Source organism: Salmo salar, chromosome ssa22 (assembly GCF_905237065.1).
Source record: "Salmo salar chromosome ssa22, Ssal_v3.1, whole genome shotgun sequence".
Classification (NCBI taxonomy): Eukaryota; Metazoa; Chordata; class Actinopteri; order Salmoniformes; family Salmonidae; genus Salmo; species Salmo salar.
This window is the reverse complement of record NC_059463.1, coordinates 28,190,517-28,209,230: the sequence shown is the minus strand read 5'-3', so window position 1 is coordinate 28,209,230 and position 18,714 is coordinate 28,190,517. Positions and strand designations below refer to the sequence as shown.

The 18,714-nt window shown below is 42.3% G+C and overlaps 1 protein-coding gene across 1 annotated transcript in view; it reads right to left on the bottom strand.

Moving 5' to 3' along the window:
• LOC106583082 (S-adenosylhomocysteine hydrolase-like protein 1) overlaps nt 1-18,714 on the bottom strand; it is a 67,268-nt gene that overhangs the window by 42,282 nt on the left and 6,272 nt on the right. The gene's annotated exons all lie outside the window — the stretch shown is intronic.

Here is an 18,714-nt window from a genome sequence, read left to right as displayed (position 1 = left end):
GTAGACCTCCAAAAGTCTGGTTCATCCTTGGGAGCAATTTCCAAACGCCTGAAGGTACCACCTTCATCTGTACAAACAATAGTACGCAAGTATAAACACCAAGGTACCACGCAGCCATCATACCGCTCAGGAAGGAGACACGTTCTGTCTCCTAGAGATGAACGTACTTTGGTGCGAAAAGTGCAAATCAATCCCAGAGCAACAGCAAAGGACCTTGTGAAGATTCTGGAGGAAACAGGTACAAAAGTATCCACAGTAAAACGAGTCTGATAACGACATGACCTGAAAGGGCGCTCAGCAAGGAAGAAGCTACTGCTCCAAACCCGCCATAAAAAAGCCAGACTACTTTTTGGAGAAATGTTCTCTGGTCTGATGAAACAAAAATACAGCTGTTTGGCCATAATGACCATCGTTATGTTTGGAGGAAAAAGGGGGAGGCTTGCAAGCCGGAGAACACCATCCCAACCGTGAAGCACCCCCACAAGAGCATCATGTTGTGGGGGTGCTTTGCTGCAGGAGGGACTGGTGCACTTCACAAAATAGATGGCATCATGAGAAAGGAAAATTATGTGGATATATTGAAGAAAAATCTCAAGACATCAGTCAAGAAGTTAAAGCTTGGTCGCAAACGGGTCCTTCAAATTTTATTTGTGACATACACATGGTTAGCAGATGTTAATGTGAGTGTAGCGAAATGCTTGTGCTTCTAGTTCCGACCATGCAGTAATATCTAACAAGTAATTAACAATTTCACAACAACTACCTTATACACACACAGGGTATGTAGGGTATGTAAACATTATATAAAGTAGCATTGTTTAAAGTGGCTAGTGATACATTAATTACATTCAATTTTTATTCGTAAAGTGGCTAGAGATGAGTCAGTATGTTGGCAGCAGCCTCTCAATGTTAGTGATGGCTGTTTAACAGTCTGATGGCCTTGAGATAGAAGCTGTTTTTCAGTCTCTCGGTCCCTGCTTTGGTGCACCTGTACTGACCTCGCCTTCTGGATGATTGCGGCGTGAACTGGCAGTGGCTCAGGTGGTTGTTTTCCTTGATGATCTTTTTGGCCTTCCTGTGACATCAGGTGGTGGTGTCGGTGTCCTGGAGGGCAGGTAGTTTGCCCCCGGTGATGCGTTGTGCAGACCTCACTACCCTCTGGAGAGCCTTGCGGTTGTGGGCGGAGCAGTTGCCTTACCAGGCAGTGATACAGCCCGACAGGATGCTTTCGATTGGGCATCTGTAAAGCGGGGTGGAGATGTTTCCTACCCTCACCACCTGGGGGCGGCCCGTCAGGAAGTCCAGGACCCAGATGCACAGGGTGGGGTCGAGACCCAGGGTCCCAGGATCTCCTGCTTAATGACGAGTTTGGAGGGTACTATGGTGTTAAATGCTGAGCTGTAGTCGAACAGCATTCTTACATAGGTATTCCTCTTGTCCAGATGGGTTAGGGCAGTGCGCAGTGTGATTGCATACTTCCAAAGTTGTGGCAAAATGGCTTAAGGACAACAAAGTTAAGGTATTGGAGTGGCCATCACAAAGCCCTGACCTCAATCCCATAGAAAATTTGTGGGCAGAACTGAAAAAGCGTGTGCGAGCAAGTAGGCCTACAAACCTGACTCAGTTACACCAGCTCTGTCAGGAGGAATGGGCCAAAATTCACCCAACTTATTGTGGGAAGCTTGTGGAAGACTACCCGAAACTTTTGACCCAAGTTAAACAATTTAAAGGCAATGCCACCAAATACTAATTGAGTGTATGTAAACTTCTGACCCACTGGGAATGTGATGAAAGTAATATAATTATTTAAGCTTTTATCTACTATTACTCTGACATTTCACAATCTTAAAATAAAGTGGTGAACCTAACTGACCTAAGACAGGGAATATTTACTAGGATTAAATGTCAGGAATTGTGAAAAACTGAGTTTAAATGTATTTGGCTAAGCTGTATGTAAACTTCCGACTTCAACTGTAAGTTGCTACCACTTAAAAACAACTACAAAACCCCACTGTCACTTTAGTCCCAGGCTATGTGGTACAAGGGTGAATGGTGGGACTTGGGGCAGACACACTCCATAGAAACGTTGGCTCCCCTCTCAGGTTTACCCTCTCTCACTCCACTATCCCTCCAATCATCTCGTACTCCTCTTCCTCCCTGCCTTTTGCTGCTGAGCCCTGACTCTACAATTTCCCTGGCCTAGAGAAACAGAGTACCAGAGGGAGAGGAGCAACAAATAGGACACAACAGTTTCCAAATTAATTGTGTCGGTAGAAACAGGACAAAACAAGCAACTTGTTAGCTGGCTATGTAAACAAATATCCAACTCACCATGAGGTCCACCGTGCAGGCATCTTTCCTAAAACAACAACTAAGCTGTCAAATCACAGGAAACGAGACAATGAATATCTGCACCTGACGAACATGACAATCCACAACCTAAGCCCAACAGATATACACAAATTACTCTAGCCTTCATTTCGGTGGATAGTTAGCTGGTTGTCTGTATGGCTAGCTAGTGAAAGTGACAGCGGAACTTGACGCTTCGTGAGCGCAGCTCAAATTTACTGCTACACACAACTTTTCTTGCCAGACAGACTAACTAGCTTACTAGCTAGCTATAGCAAGCAGCTTGGGCTATTTCCATAGCAATTACATCGGTAGAAACAAGACAAAACAACCAACTAGTTAGCTGACTATATACAGCTAAACACCGCAACTATTTCCATGAGACAGAGAGCAATCATGCGATCTCCACCGCTGATGTGCTCGCCTGTACCAACCAAGTTATAATGGCATGACAGCACTTGCTAATCTGAGAGCTAAAGTTACTCCAAGTTTCACAGCATCAAACATCGACAATACCCAACATACAGCACCAGTCAAAAGTTTGGACACCTACTCATTCAAGAGTTTCTTTATTTTTTACTATTTTCGACATTGTAGAATAATAGTTTTGGATGTCTAAACTATGAAATAACACATATGGAAACTATTAACCAAAGAATTATGTTAAATAAATCAAAATATATTTTAGATTTGAGATTCTTCAAAGTAGCTACCATTTGCCTTGCTGACAGCTTTGCACACTCTTGGCATTCTCTCAATCAGCTTCATCTGGCATGCTTTCCCAACAGTCTTGAAGGAGTTACCACATATGCTGAGCACCTATTGGCTGCTTTTCCTTCACTCCGAGGTCCAACTCATCCCAAACCATCTCAATTGGGTTGAGATCAGGTGAATGTGGAGGCCAGGTCATCTGATGCAGCACTCCATCACTCTCCTTCTTGGTCAAATAGCTCTTACACAGCCTGGAGGTGTGTTGAGTCATTGTCCTGTTGAAAAACAAATGATAGTCCCACTAAGCACAAACCAGATGGGATGGCGTATCGCTGCAGAACGCTGTGGTAGCCATGCTGGTGAGTATTGAGTATTGAATTCTAAATAAGTCAGTCAGTCATGATTGTCATTGTCACCAGCTAAGCACCCCCACACCATCAAACCACCTCCTCCATGCTTCACGGTGGGAAAATACACATGCGGAGCAAATCCGTTCACCTACTCTGCGTCTCACAAAGACGCGGTTGGAACCAACAATCTCAAATGTGGACTCATCAGACAAAAGGACAGACTTCCGAAGGTCTAATGTCCATTGCTAGTGTTTCTTGGCCTAAGCAAGTCTCTCATTATTGATGTCCTTTAGTATTGGTTTCTTTGCAGCAATTCGATCATGAAGGCGTGATTCATGCAGTATCCTCTGAACAGTTGATGTTGAGATCTCTGTGAAGCATTTATTTGGGCTGCAATCTGAGGCACAGTTAACTCTAATGAACTTATCCTTTGCAGAAGAGGTAACTATATGTCTTCCTTTCCTGTGGAGGTCCTCATAAGAACCAGTTTCATCATAGCGCTTGGCGGTTTTTGCAACTGCACTTGAAGAAACTTTCAAAGTTCTTGAAATGTTCTGAATTGACTGACCTTCATGTCTTAAAGTAATGGACTGTCGTTTCTCTTTGCTTATTTGAGCTGTTCTTGCCATAATATGGATTTGGTCTTTTACAGAAGATTGGCTCAAACACATTAAGAAGGAAAGAAATTCAACAAATTAACTTTTAACAAGCCACACCTGTTAATTGAAAGGCATTTCAGGTGACTACCTCATGAAGCTGGTTGAGAGAATGCCAAGAGTGCAAAGCTGTCATCAAGCCAAAGAGTGGCTACTTTGAACAACGTCAAATATAAAACACTTTTTTGGTTACTACATGATTCCATATGTGTTGATGTCTTCACTATTATTCTACAATATATAAAATAGTAAAAATAAAGGAAAACCCTTGAATGAGTAGGTGTCCAAACCTTTGACTGGTACGGTATATCTTATTTCACTCACCTCGACATCATCGCTTTTCAAAGTGAAAGGACGTGTCCGAATCACCAACCAACATAGATATAGGCTCTATCCACCTCATCACATAATTTCTGGTCACAAATTGTAGACTTGTTTACGTGCTGCTGTGCATTTTGTTGCTAAACTTACTTTGCTACCTGCCAACTTTACAGTTTTTACTTTTTAACCTCTCTGGGCTAGGTGGGACGTTTGCGTCCCACCCTAGTCAACAGCCAGTGGAATCCCGTGGCGCGATATTCAAATACCTTAGAAATGCTATTACTTCAATTTCTCAAACATATGACTATTTTACACCATTTTAAAAGACAAGACTCTCGTTAATCTAACCACACTGTCCGATTTCAAAAAGGCTTTACAACGAAAGCAAAACATTAGATTATGTCAGCAGAGTACCCAGCCAGAAATAATCAGACACCCATTTTTCAAGCTAGCATATAATGTCACAAAAACCAAAACCACAGCTAAATGCAGCACTAACCTTTGATGATCTTCATCAGATGACACTCCTAGGACATTATGTTATACAATACATGCATGTTTTGTTCAATCAAGTTCATATTTATATCAAAAACCAGCTTTTTACATTAGCATGTGACTAGCATTCCCACCGAACACTTCTGGTGAATTTACTAAATTACTCACGATAAACGTTCACAAAAAACAATTATTTTAAGAATTATAGATACAGAACTCCTTTATGCAATCGCGGTGTCCGTTTTTAAAATAGCTTTTCGGTGAAAGCACATTTTGCAATATTCTGAGTAGATAGCCCGGCCATCACAGGCTAGCTATTTTGACACCCACCAAGTTTGGTACTCACCAAACTCAGATTTACTATAAGAAAAATTGGATTACCTTTGCTGTTCTTCATCAGAATGCACTCCCAGGACTTCTACTTAAACAACAAATGTTGGTTTGGTTCCAAATAATCCATAGTTATATCCAAATAGCAGCGTTTTGTTCGTGCGTTCAAGACACTATCTGAAGGGTAAAGAAGGGTGACGCGCCCGGCGCGTATCGTGACAAAAAATGTGAAAATATTCCATTACCGTACTTCGAAGCATGTCAAACGCTGTTTAAAATCAATTTTTATGCAATTTTTCTCGTAAAAAAGCGATAATATTCCGACCGGGAGTCGTTGTTTTCGTTCAAAGACAGAAAGTAAAATGGACTCTTCACGTGCACGCGCGCACTCGTCTCATTGTTCTCAGATCGACCACTTACCAAATGCGCTACTGTTTTTCAGCCAGAGACTGGAGAGTCATCATTCAACGTTCTGGCGCTTTCTGAGAGCCTATGGGAGCCTTAGAAAATGTCACGTTTCAGCAGAGATCCTCCGTTTTCGATAAAGAGGCTATAGAAGGCCAAGAAATAGTCAGAGAGGGTACTTCCTGTATGCAATCTTCTCAGGTTTTGGCCTGCCATATGAGTTCTGTTATACTCAGACACCATTCAAACAGTTTTAGAAACTTTAGGGTGTTTTCTATCCAAATCAAACAATTATATGCATATTCTAGTTACTGGGCAGGAGTAGTAACCAGATTAAAATCGGGTATGTTTTTTATCCGGCCGTGCAAATACTGCCCCCTATCCCCAACAGGTTAAATTACCGTTTATATTTTTAGTTTCTCCCTCGCTCGACTTTTTTCATTCAACTTTTTCACTCTGGTAAGTAGTAACATTAACATTATGCCTTCTAATTGCAGTCGCTGTACTCATAACATACAGGACAACGGTTGCCTTACGGCGAGGATAGCTGTGCTGCAAGCCCAGCTTCAGACGCAATCGTTAGGCAAGGGTAATTTAAGTGTAGGAAAGGATGAAACAGCATCTGTGCCACCAGTAAGTACAGATAGTAGTATAAATCCCCTCGCACCGGTCCCCGCAGCCGGACAACTTTCTCATGGCTTCTGGAAGGAAATGCTGTAGAAATGCTCAACCGGTGTCGCTCATTCAGCCGGCAGAAACTTTCAACCGGTTCTCCCCATTAAGCAGCGAGTCGGAGTCAGAGGACGAGCCTTCTCTGGTGTCTACTCCTCCCATCACCAAGCGCAACATAGCTTCAGCGTGTAAATAAGCTAGAAAGATGTGTCGGCATCGAGTAATTATCTCTGGCCCCCTGCCAGTTAGGTGTAGTGATGAGCTCTACAGCAGTCTCACAACTCAATCGCTGGTTGAAAACTGTTTTCTGCACCTCCCAAAAGAATTTGTAGATAATTGGCCCTCTTTCTGGGACTCACCCACAAACAGGACCAAGCCTGGCCTGTTGAGGAGTGACGGACTCCATCCTAGCTGGGGGGGGGGTGCTCTCAACTTATCTACGAACATAGACAGGGCTCTAACTCCCCTAGCTCCACAATGAGGTAGGGTGCAAGCCAGGCAGCAGGCTGTTAGCCAGCCTGCCAGCTTAGTGGAGTCTGCCACTAGCACAGTCAGTGTAGTCAGCCCAGCTATGCCCATTGAGACCGTGTCTGTGCCACGACCTAGGTTGGGCAAAACTAAACATGGCGGTGTTCGTCTTAGCAATCTCACTGGAATAAAGACCTCCTCCATTCCTGCCATTATTGAAAGAGATTGTGATACCTCACATCTCAAAATAGGGCTACTTAATGTTAGATCCCTCACTTCCAAGGCAGTTATAGTCAATGAACTAATCACTGATCATAAATCTTGATGTGATTGGCCTGACTGAAACATGGCTTAAGCCTGATGAATTTACTGTGTTAAATGAGGCCTCACCTCCTGGTTACACTAGTGAAAATATCCCCCGCACATCCCGCAAAGGCAGAGGTGTTGATAACATTTATGATAGCAAATGTCAATTAAATTTTTTTGTAAATAAGTTTGTCTTTTGAGCTTCTAGTCATGAAATCTATGCAGCCTACTCAATCACTTTTTATTGCTACTGTTTACAGGCCTCTTGGGCCATATACAGCATTCCTCACTGAGTTCCTATCGGACCTTGTAGTCATGGCAGATAATATACACATTTTTGGTGACTTTAATATTCACATGGAAAAGTCCACAGACCCACTCCAAAAGGCTTTCGGAGCCATCATCGACTCAGCGGGTTTTGTCCAACATGTCTCCGGACCTACTCACTGCCAGAGTCATACTTTGGACCTAGTTTTGTCCCATGGAATAAATGTTGTGGATCTTAATGTTTTTCCTCATAATCCTGGACTATCGGACCACCATTTCATTACATTTGCAATCACAACAAATAATCTGCTCAGACCCCAACCAAGGATCATCAAAAGTCGTGCTATAAATTCTCGGACAACCCAAAGATTCCTTGATGCCCTTCCAGAGTCCCTCCACCAACCCAAGGACGTCAGAGTACAAAAATCAGTTAACCCCCTCACTAAGGAACTCAATTTAACCTTGCGCAATCCCCTAGATGCAGTTGCACCCCTAAAAACATTTGTCATAAGAAACTAGCTCCCTGGTATACAGAAAATACCCGAGCTCTAAAGCAAGCTTCCAGAAGATTGGAACGGAAATGGCGCTACACCAAACTGGAAGTCTTCTGACTTGCTTGGAAAGACAGTACCGTGCACTATCGAAGAGCCCTCACTGCTGCTCGATCATCCTATTTTTCCAACTTAATTGAGGAAAATGAGAACAATCCAAAATCTCTTTTTGATACTGTCGCAAAGCTAACTAAAAAGCAGCTTTCCTCAAGAGAGGATGGCTTTCACTTCAGCAGTGATAAATTCATGAACTTTTTTGAGGAAAAGATCATGATCATTAGAAAGCAAATTATGGACTCCTCTTTAAATCTGCGTATTCCTCCAAAGCTCAGTTGTCCTGAGTCTGCACAACTCTGCCAGGACCTAGGATCAAGGGAAACACTCAAGTGTTTTAGTACTATATCTCTTTACACATTGATGAAAATAATCATGGCCTCTAAACCTTCAAGCTGCATACTGGACCCTATTCCAACTAAACTACTGAAAGAGCCGCTTCCTGTGCTTGGCCCTCCTATGTTGAACATAATAAACGGCTCTCTATCCACCGGATGAGAACCAAACTCACTAAAAGTGGCAGTAATAAAGCCGCTCTTGATAAAGCCAAACGTTGACCCAGAAAACAAATTTAAAAAATAATAATACAATTGGCCTATCGAATCTCCCATTCCTCTCAAAAATGTTAGAATAAGCTGTTGCGCAGCAACTCACTGCCTTCCTGAAGACAAACAATGTATACAAAACGCTTCAGTCTGGTTTTAGACCCCATCATAGCACTGAGACTGCACTTGTGAAGGTGGTAAATGACCTTTTAATGACGTCAGACCGAGGTTCTGCATCTGTCCTCATGCTCCTAGACCTTTGTGCTGCTTTTGATACCATCGATCACCACATTCTTTTGGAGATTGCGCAGAAAAAATAATCCATGCTTTTGTCACTTCTAGGTTAGACTACTGCAATGCTCTACTTTCCGGCTACCCGGATAAAGCACAAAATAAACTTCAGTTAGTGCTAAACACGGCTGCTAGAATCTTGACCAAAACCAAAAAATTTGATCATATTACTCCAGTGCTAGCCTCTCTTCACTGGCTTCCTGTTAAGGCAAGGGCTGATGTCAAGGTTTTACTGCTAACCTACAAAGCATTACAATGGCTTGCTCCTACCCATCTTTCCAATTTGGTCCTGCCGTACATACCTACACGTACGCTACGGTCACAAGACGCAGGCCTCCTTACTGTCCCTAGAATTTCTAAGCAAACACCTGGAGGCAGGGCTTTCTCCTATAGAGCTCCATTTTTATGGAATAGTTTGCCTACCCATGTGAGAGACACAGACTCGGTCTCAACCTTTAAGTCTTTATTGAAGACTCATCTCTTCAGTAGGTCCTATGATTGAGTGTAGTCTGGCCCAGGAGTGTGAAGGTGAACGGAAAGGCACTGGAGCAATGAACCGCCCTTGCTGTCTCTGCCTTGCCGGTTCCCCTCTCCCCACTGGGATTCTCTGCCTATAACCCTATTACAGGGGCTGAGTCACTGGCTTACTGGTGCTCTTCCATGCCGTCCCTAGGAGGGGTGCGTCACTTGAGTGGGTTGAGTCACTGACGTGGTCTTCCTGTCTGGGTTGGCGCCCCCCCCCCCTTGGGCTGTGCCGTGGCAGAGATCTTTGTGAGCTATACCCGGCCTTGTCTCAGGATGGTAAGTTGGTGGTTGAAGATATCCCTCTAGTGGTGTGGGGGCTGTGCTTGGCAAAGTGGGTGGGGTTATATCCTGCCTGTCTGGCCTTGTCCGGGGGTATCGTCAGACGGGGTCACAGTGTCTCCCGACCCCTCCTGTCTAAGCCTCCAGTATTTATGCTGCAGTAGTTTGTGTCGGGGGGCTAGGGTCAGTCTGTTATATCTGGTGTATTTCTTCTGTCTTATCCGGTGTCCTGTGTGAATTTAAGTATGCTCTCTCTAATTCGCTCTCTTTCTCTCCCTCTAGGACCATGCCTTATGACTACCTGGCCTGATGACTCCTTGCGGTCCCCAGTCCACCTGGCCGTGCTGCTGCTCCAGTTTCAACTGTTCTGCCTGCGGCTATGGAACACTGACCTGTTCACCGGACGTGCTACCTGTCCCAGACCTGCGGTTTTCAACTCTCTAGAGACAGCAGGAGTGGTAGAGATACTCTGAATGATCAGCTATGAAAAGCCAACTGACATTTACTCCCGAGGTGCTGACCTGTTGCACCCTCAACAACCACTGTGATTATTATTATTTGACCCCGCTGGTCATCTATGAACATTTGAACATCTTGGCCATGTTCTGTTATAATCTCCACCCGGCACAGCCAGAAGAGGACTGGCCACCCCTCATAGCCTGGTTACTCTCTAGGTTTCTTCCTAGGTTCTGGCCTTTCTAGGGAGTTTTTCCTAGCCACCGTGCTTCTATAACTGCATTGCTTGCTGTTTGTGGTTTTAGGCTGGGTTTCGGTACAGCACTTTGTGACATCAGCTGATGTAAGAAGGGCTTTATAAATACATTTGATTGATTTCACAGTGAAAAGTCATGTCCGCTTCAGCGCTGTCATTCTGAGTAATGAAGTGAAAAAAAAAAGGAAAAAAGAAAAAACGCTGTAAAATCAAAATGACAGCATACCCTGTTTTCGGTTGATGACAACCGCCACGCGAATACGACAACAGGTTGTTGGCAAATTAATTTTGCGATATTGACAGACAATGTTAAAAAACAAGGCCACAATAGTAATTTAAAGAAAGGCCAACGACGGGATCTGTCTTAGGCTGCTGAACAAAGAAAGAAAGTTGAGAACATTAAATAAATACTGGTTTCAATGACATGAGGAAGTGTTTATAAAATAATCCCCTTAACATGTCTATGGTCGGAACACGGTAAGATATGACTCATAAAATGACAAAACGTCTAGATTTTAAACAATTATGTTTATGGTTCAACAGTTTCAAAATGTTGACTGCCTCCACTCAGACTGCAAGGTGGGTGATGCAGTGCGCAACAGGAACTGGCCATTCTCTCCTATCTGAACAAAGAGTGCCTCAAGTATGTCGACAAAATCAAGCATTTAGATATAAGGATCCTACATTATATTTGTCAAACATGACAGGCGTTTAGCCTATATACGTGATTGAAAGTCATTAAAGTGAGACTACATTTCCTGGCGTTTCCCTCCTGTCAGCATTGGTCTGGAGATGATAGCCTAGATATTTTGGCAACAGTCTATCACCTACACATTGACATGTGTTAGGTTCTTATTTTTAGAGTAAATAACTCACAGACACTAGAAAAGCTTAACCAAGTTGAATTCTTCCCAAAGGGTCGATACAGCTGTATTCAGACAAAAAACATTTCACACAAGCACTGATATTTAACCCTTTCTCCTAGGCTGAGTCTCCTCCTCCACAACTAAACAGCCAATGCATCTGTTGCTAGACAGAACCTTAGTGATATCGGTTCTTCCTCACTTCATCTAACCTGACCTCTACTCCAAAGTGCTCACTCCACCCCAACTCAAGGCTGTCATGGTTATTGATACCAGACCGTGTCTCTTCTCCTCCCAGAGGATCTCTGATGGCTAACAATAACATACACTGACATAATGTAAACGTTATACATTACCCTCTCTCCCTCAGTGACATGGTTAGTTTCTAAGATCTCCACCCATCTCCCCTTATCAATGCCTTCCACATGCAATTGCTTCCCTGCACTCAACACATTCCAAGCTTAGTTGCACCCACTATATACACACCATCCTCCTATAACCCTTAACTTCTGGTGTAGATCTCTAAACCTTATATCACTGATGGAGTGCTAAGTATATTTCACCTTCTCAAAACCCAACACATGTAAGCTAATTATTTATGTAAATTGACATACACTTATGGTTTTCTAAACAGAATAGCTAGTGGGTTTTTTTAGAATTCAAAACAATTTAAAATTGTTAATTTTTGCTAATAGCCTTGGTGCCTGGGCAGATGGCCTTGGTGCCTGGGCAGATGGGGCACCTCTTGAAGGCCAAATGGCCTTGCCCCTAAAATCACAAACTTACAGGCCTGCAACCAAAACCTAAATCAAATCTCAAACAGCGGTGTTGAGAATCACTCAACATTCCTGTTAGCCACTGATCCACACCACCCATCTCCTGTTGCTTGGCCTGAGTGGTCTTGTCTTGAGGGACTGGGTTCAGGCCAGGGTGTACTTGGCTGGTATAGACAAGTCTAAGCCTACCTGTGTCTTTCTCTATTCAAGTCTTAAAAAAATTCAATATGGGTCCAATATCAGTGTAATTGACTTAAAGAGGCTCTAAATAACTTTTGTATATTTTATGTCAGTAGTTCTGAAAGCAGCGCCCAGGAGCCAAATAAGGTCCTACGTCATCACGTAATTGCTCTCAAGCTCCTGCAGCTGTGCACAAAGATATGCATGTGCTTGGGCTCACCACACAACCTCATTGGACAATGCTGTGCCAATCTGATCCTGCCTCCCACTTTAACCTTGCAACCTCATTGGACATAATTTCCGACTGACAATCAACATCGCCCCTCAATGTTTGGTTCAGTCTGGCTAATTCCTTGTGGTACTGTCCTTGTTATCTGGGATCCTTGGGAAGTCCCAATCCCATTAAAGTTTACATTTTAAATTGTTATGGTAAAGGTTAAGGTTAGGTAAGGGTTATGGTTAGGCAATTGATTGTGAGGATGTAATGTTACATAATGGAAAAGTTAAAGCCTACTTATAGGATTGCATCAAATATCCTACTCCTTGAAAGTCGTGAAATGAATACAGTACCGTTCAGAAGTTTGGGGGTCACTTAGAAAGTTCTCGTTTTTGAAAGAAAAGCACATTTTTTTGTCCATTAAAATAACATCAAATTGATCAGAAATACAGTGTAGACATTGTTAATGTTGTAAATGACTATTGCAGCTGGGAAAATTATTTTTAATGGAATATCTACATAGACGTACAGAGGCCCATTATCAGCAACCATCACTCCTGTGTTCCAATGGCACGTTGTGTTAGCTAATCCAAGTTGATCATTTTAAAAGGGCTAATTGAGCATTAGAAAACCCTTTTGCAATTATGTTGACACAGCTGAAAACTGGTGTGCTGATTAAAGAAGCAATAAACCTGGCCTTCTTTAGACTAGTTGAGTATCTGGAGCATCAGCATTTGTGGGTTCGATTACAGGCTCAAAATGGCCAGAAACAAATACATTTCTTCTAAAACTCGTCAGTCTATTCTTGTTCTGAGAAATGAAGGCTATTCCAGTCGAGAAATTGCCATGAAACTGAAGATCTCATACAATGCTGTGTACTACTCCCTTCACAGAACGCAAACTGGCTCTAACCAGAATAGAAGGAGTGGGAGGCCCCGGTGCACAACTGAGCAAGAGGACAAGTACATTAGAGTGTCTAGTTTGAGAAAGACGCCTCACAAGTCCTCAACTGGCAGCTTCATTAAAACCTCTCTAGGGTAGAAGGGACGAAATCGTCCCGCACTATTCAACAGCCAGTACACAGAGCGCCAAATTTAAAACCACAAAATGTCATAATTCAAAGTTTTCAAACATAGGACTATTTTACACCATTTGAAAGATAAGACTCTCGTTAATCTAACCACACTGTCCGATTTCAAAAAGGCTTTACAGTGAAAGCAAAACATTAGATTATGTTAGGAGAGTACATAGTCAGAAATAACCACAGACATTTTTCAAGCAAGCATATATGTCACAAAAACCAAAAACACAGCTAAATGCAGCACTAACCTTTGATGATCTTCATCAGATGACACTCCTAGGACATTATGTTAGACAATACATGCATGTTTTGTTCAATCAAGTTAATATTTTTATCAAAAAACAGCTTTTTACATTAGCATGTGATGTTCAGAACTAGCAACTAGCATACACACCGCAAACTTCCGGTGAATTTACTTAATTACTCACGATTAACATTCACAAAATGCATAACAATTATTTTAAGAATTATAGATACAGAACTCCTTTATGCAATCGCGGCGTCAGATTTTAAAATGGCTTTTCGGCGAAAGCACATTTTTCAATATTCTGAGTAGATAGCCCGGCCATCACAGGCTAGCTATTTTGACACCCACCAAGTTTGGCCCTCACCAAACTCAGATTTACTATAAGAAAAATTGGATTACCTTTGCTGTTCTTCGTCAGAATGCACTCCCAGGACTTCTACTTCAACAACAAATGATGTTTTGGTTCGAAATAATCCATAGTTATATTGAAATAGCTCCGTTTTGTTCGTGCGTTCAGGTCACAAGCCGAAGGGTGACGCGCGAGCGCATTTCGTGACAAAACATTTCAAAATATTCCATTACCGTACTTCGAAGCATGTCAAACGCTGTTTAAAATCAATTTTTATGCAATTTTTCTCGTAAAATAGCGATAATATTCCAACCGGGCGACGTTGTATTCATTCAAAGACTGAAAGAACAAAATGGAGAATTCACATGAACGCGCATCTCCAGTGTCACTGTCCCCAGGCAGGCCAGTAACAAACTCTGTTGCTGTTCTTTGCCCAGAGACTGCAGACATCTCATTACACTTTCTGGCACCTTCTGAGAGCCAATGGAAGCCTTAGAAAATGTCACGTTACAGCACAGATGCTGTATTTTCGATAGAGAGGCTACAGAAGGACAATAAATTGTCAGACAGGGCACTTCCTGTATTGAATCTTCTCAGGTTTTGGCCTGCCATATGAGTTCTGTTATACTCAGACACCATTCAAACAGTTTTAGAAACTTTAGAGTGTTTTCTATCCAAATCTACTACTTATATGCATATTCTAGTTTCTGGGCAGGAGTAGTAACCAGATTAAATCGGGTACGTTTTTTATCCGGCTGTGCAAATACTGCCCCCTAGCCCCAACAGGTTAAATAGTACCCGCAAAACACCAGTCTCAACATCAACAGTGAAGAGGCAACTCCGGGATGCTGGCCTTCTAGGCAGAGTTGCAAAGAAAAAGCCATATCTCAGACTGGCCAATAAAAATAAAAGATTAAGATGGGCAAAAGAACAGACACTGGACAGAAGAAGATAAGAAAAAAGCGTTATGGACAGATGAATCTAAGTTTGAGGTGTTCGGATCACAAAGAAGAACATTCGTGAGATGCAGGAAAAATTTAAAAATGCTGGAGGAGTACTTGACGCCATCTGTCAAACATGGTGAACGCAATGTGATTGTCTGGGGGTGCTTTGGTGGTGGTGAAGTGGGAGATTTGTACACGGTAAAAGGGATCTTGAATGAGGCCATCAACCCATTCTGCAACGCCTTTTCATACCCTGTGGACGGCGCTTAATTGGAGCCAATTTCCTCCTACAACAGGAAAATGACCCAAAGCACAGCTCCAAACTATGCAAGAACCATTTAGGGAAGAGGCAGTCAGCTGGGATTCTGTCTATAATGGAGTGGCCAGCACAGTCACCACATCTCAACCCTATTGAGCTGTTGTGGGAGCAGCTTGACCATATGGTAAGTAAGAAGTGCCCATCAAGCCAATCCAATTTGTGGGAGGTGCTTCAGGAAGCATGGGGTAAAATCTCTTCAGATTACCTCAACAAATTGACAAATAGAATGCCAAAGGTCTGCAAGGCTTTTCATTGCTTTCGTCAAAGAATCGTCCATTTGTAGCAAAGTTTGAAGGACAATTATTATTTCAATTAAAAATCATTATTTATAACCTTGTCAACATCTTGACTATATTTCCTACTCATTTTGCAACTCATTTCATGTATCTTTTCATGGAAAATAAGGACATTCCTAAAGTGACCCCAAACTTTTGAACGGTAGTATATATTTTGCATTTGCTTACGTGATGACTGACGATCGCAGGCAATCAACTGCATTGATGGATTAGCGATGCACATTTATAAAGACAAATGGCATGGAATTATTTTATATGGATGGATGGCTGACAACAGAAAGTAGGGAGATATTTTCGTATCTAAAAAGTGGGTGAAAGTTTGCAGTATACATTTATATAGCGCATCAAATTATGTGTTGTGTCATGATTCGTGCCTGGTAAAAACCTTAGTCTATTGTGCAATATTCCAAAATACTAACTAAATAAACCAGCGACACCATTAAGCAGACACAGGTTGTGAGCATAGTGTTTCTGATCAGTTTGACAATTGTATTCTAATGCATTTGTCTGGCTAACATGTCACCTTCTTTCACATAATTTTCTGCTTGGTTTCCAGAAAATGTAGCCTATTGAAAGAGAGAAATTTAACAACTCCCGGGGTCTAATAGATCTAACTTCTAATTTCAAAGTTTTCTAATTTATGATGCATGGATTGGTATTATTGGCCACCGATTTTTTTTTTTTACACCTTTATTTAACTAGGCAAGTCAGATTAAGAACACATTCTTATTTTCAATGACGGCCTAGGAACGGGGGTTAACTGCCTTGTTCAGGGGGGATTCGGGGATTCGTTTTTGCAACCTTCCGGTTACTAGTCCAACGTTCTAACCACCTGCCTTACATTGCACTCCACGAGGAGCCTGCATGGCAGGCTGACTACCTGTTACGCGAGGGCAGTAAGAAGCCAAGGTAAGTTTAATGCTAGCTAGCAACTTATCTTATAAAAAACAATTAATCTTAACATAATCACTAGTTAACGACACATGGTTGATATTACTAGTTTATCTAACGTGTCCTGCGTTGCATATAGTCGATGCGGTGCCTGTTAATTTCTCATCGAATCACAGCCTACTTCGACAAATGGGTGATGATTTAACAAGCGCATTTGCGAAAAAAAGCACTGTCCTTGCACCAATGTACCTAACCATAAACATCAATGCCTTTCTTTGAAGGCCGTAATTAATTTGCCAGAATTGTACATAATTCTGACATAACATTGAAGGTTGTGCAATGTAACAGGAATATTTAGACTTAGGGATGCCACCCATTAGATAAAATACGGAATGGTTCCGTATTTCACTGAAATAATAAACGTTTCGTTTTCGAAATTATAGTTTCCGGATTCGACCATATTAATGACCAAAGGCTCGTATTTCTGTGTGTAATTATGTTCTAATTAAGTTATGATTTGATATAGCAGTCTGACTGAGCGATGGTAGGCAGCAGCACGCTCGTAAGCATTCATTCAAACAGCACCTTCGTGCGTTTTGCCAGCAGCTCTTCGCAATTCTTCAAGCATTGCGCTGTTTAAGACTTCAAGCCTATCAACCCCCGAGATTAGGCTGGTGTAACCCATGTGAAATGGCTAGCTAGTTAGCGGGTGCGCGCTAATAGCGTTTCAAACGTCACTCGCTCTGAGATTTGGAGTTGTTGTTCCCCTTGCTCTACATGGGTAACGCTGCTTCGAGGGTGGCTGTTGTCGATGTGTTCCTGGTTCGAGCCCAGATAGGAGCGAAGAGAGGTACGGAAGCTATACTGTTACACTGGCAATAGTAAAGTGCCTATAAGAACATCCAACAGTCAAAGGTATATTAAATACAAATGGTAGAGAGAGAAATAGTCCTATAATTCCTACAACCTAAAACTTCTTACCTGGGAATATTGAAGACTCATGTTAAAAGGAACCACCAGCTTTCATATGTTCTCATGTTCTGAGCAAGGAACTTAAACATTAGCTTTTTTACATGGCACATATTGCACTTTTAATTTCTTCTCCAACACTGTTTTAAACCAAATTGAACATGTTCCATTATTTATTTGAGGCTAAATTGATTTTATTTATGTATTATATTAAGTTAAAATAAAATAAGTGTTCATTCAGTATTGTTGTAATTGTCATTATTACAAACAAAAAAAAAAAAAAGTTTTTAAAATCGGCATGGGCCTTTTTTGGTCCCCCAATAATCGGTATCGGCGTTGAAAAATCATAATCGGTCGACCTCTAATTGGGATGACATATTTTCGCTGTTATCAAAATAACTAATGGTAAGCGCATGTGGCCAGGCAATTCCGCTCGCTGTAGAGCGTGCGCTCACTAGGCTAGATGACATTAACAAGCGCGCATCTTGTACACTAAATTATGCCAGGTAAAAATGTAAGTATTCTGGGCCTTTCTCCGCTGGAATAAGACTGTAGATGGTTTATTATGCATGTATGAACCATACATTGACACATGAAGTCCAAAACAAGAGGTTACAAATTTTTTAATTTTTTAAATGAGTTATTTCAATCTTCTGGAACGCCTTTATAAGGTAAAGCTGTCATTTGCCTCATGACTCCTGCGGGCTTTGTTGACTATTAACTTGCTTGTTTACACGACCGTGGGACAGACTGTTTGTTCCCTTACTCGGGACTCTGACTCTCTATGGGTTACACAGACTCTTGGCCTCCCATCCTATTCTAACCACCTCTCGTCAGCTTTGTATTCATGTTAACTGATGAAATTGCTGTACAATATGATCTTTCTGCCATCTAATGCACATTCAAATGTCATAAATCAACACTGCAGAGCTCTCCCTGTCCTCTGCCATGCCCTGATTTTATAACTGCCGTCTCAGCCACTGCCTGACACCAAGGGAGTACCCCAAGGCTGGATCCTCGGCCCCATGCGCTTGTCAATTTACATCAACAACATAGCTCAGGCTACTCCCGCTACTCTCTCCTCTTCCATCCTATCATCTCTTCCCTCTGCTCAAACCTTCTCCAACCTATCTCCTGATTCTGCCTCCTCAACCCTCCTCTCCTCCCTTTCTGCATCCTTTGATTTTCTCTGTCCCCTATCCTCCAGGCCGGCTCGGTCCTCCCCTCCTGCTCCGTGGCTCGACGACTCACTACGAGCTCACAGAACAAGGCTCCGGGCAGCCGAGCGGAAATGG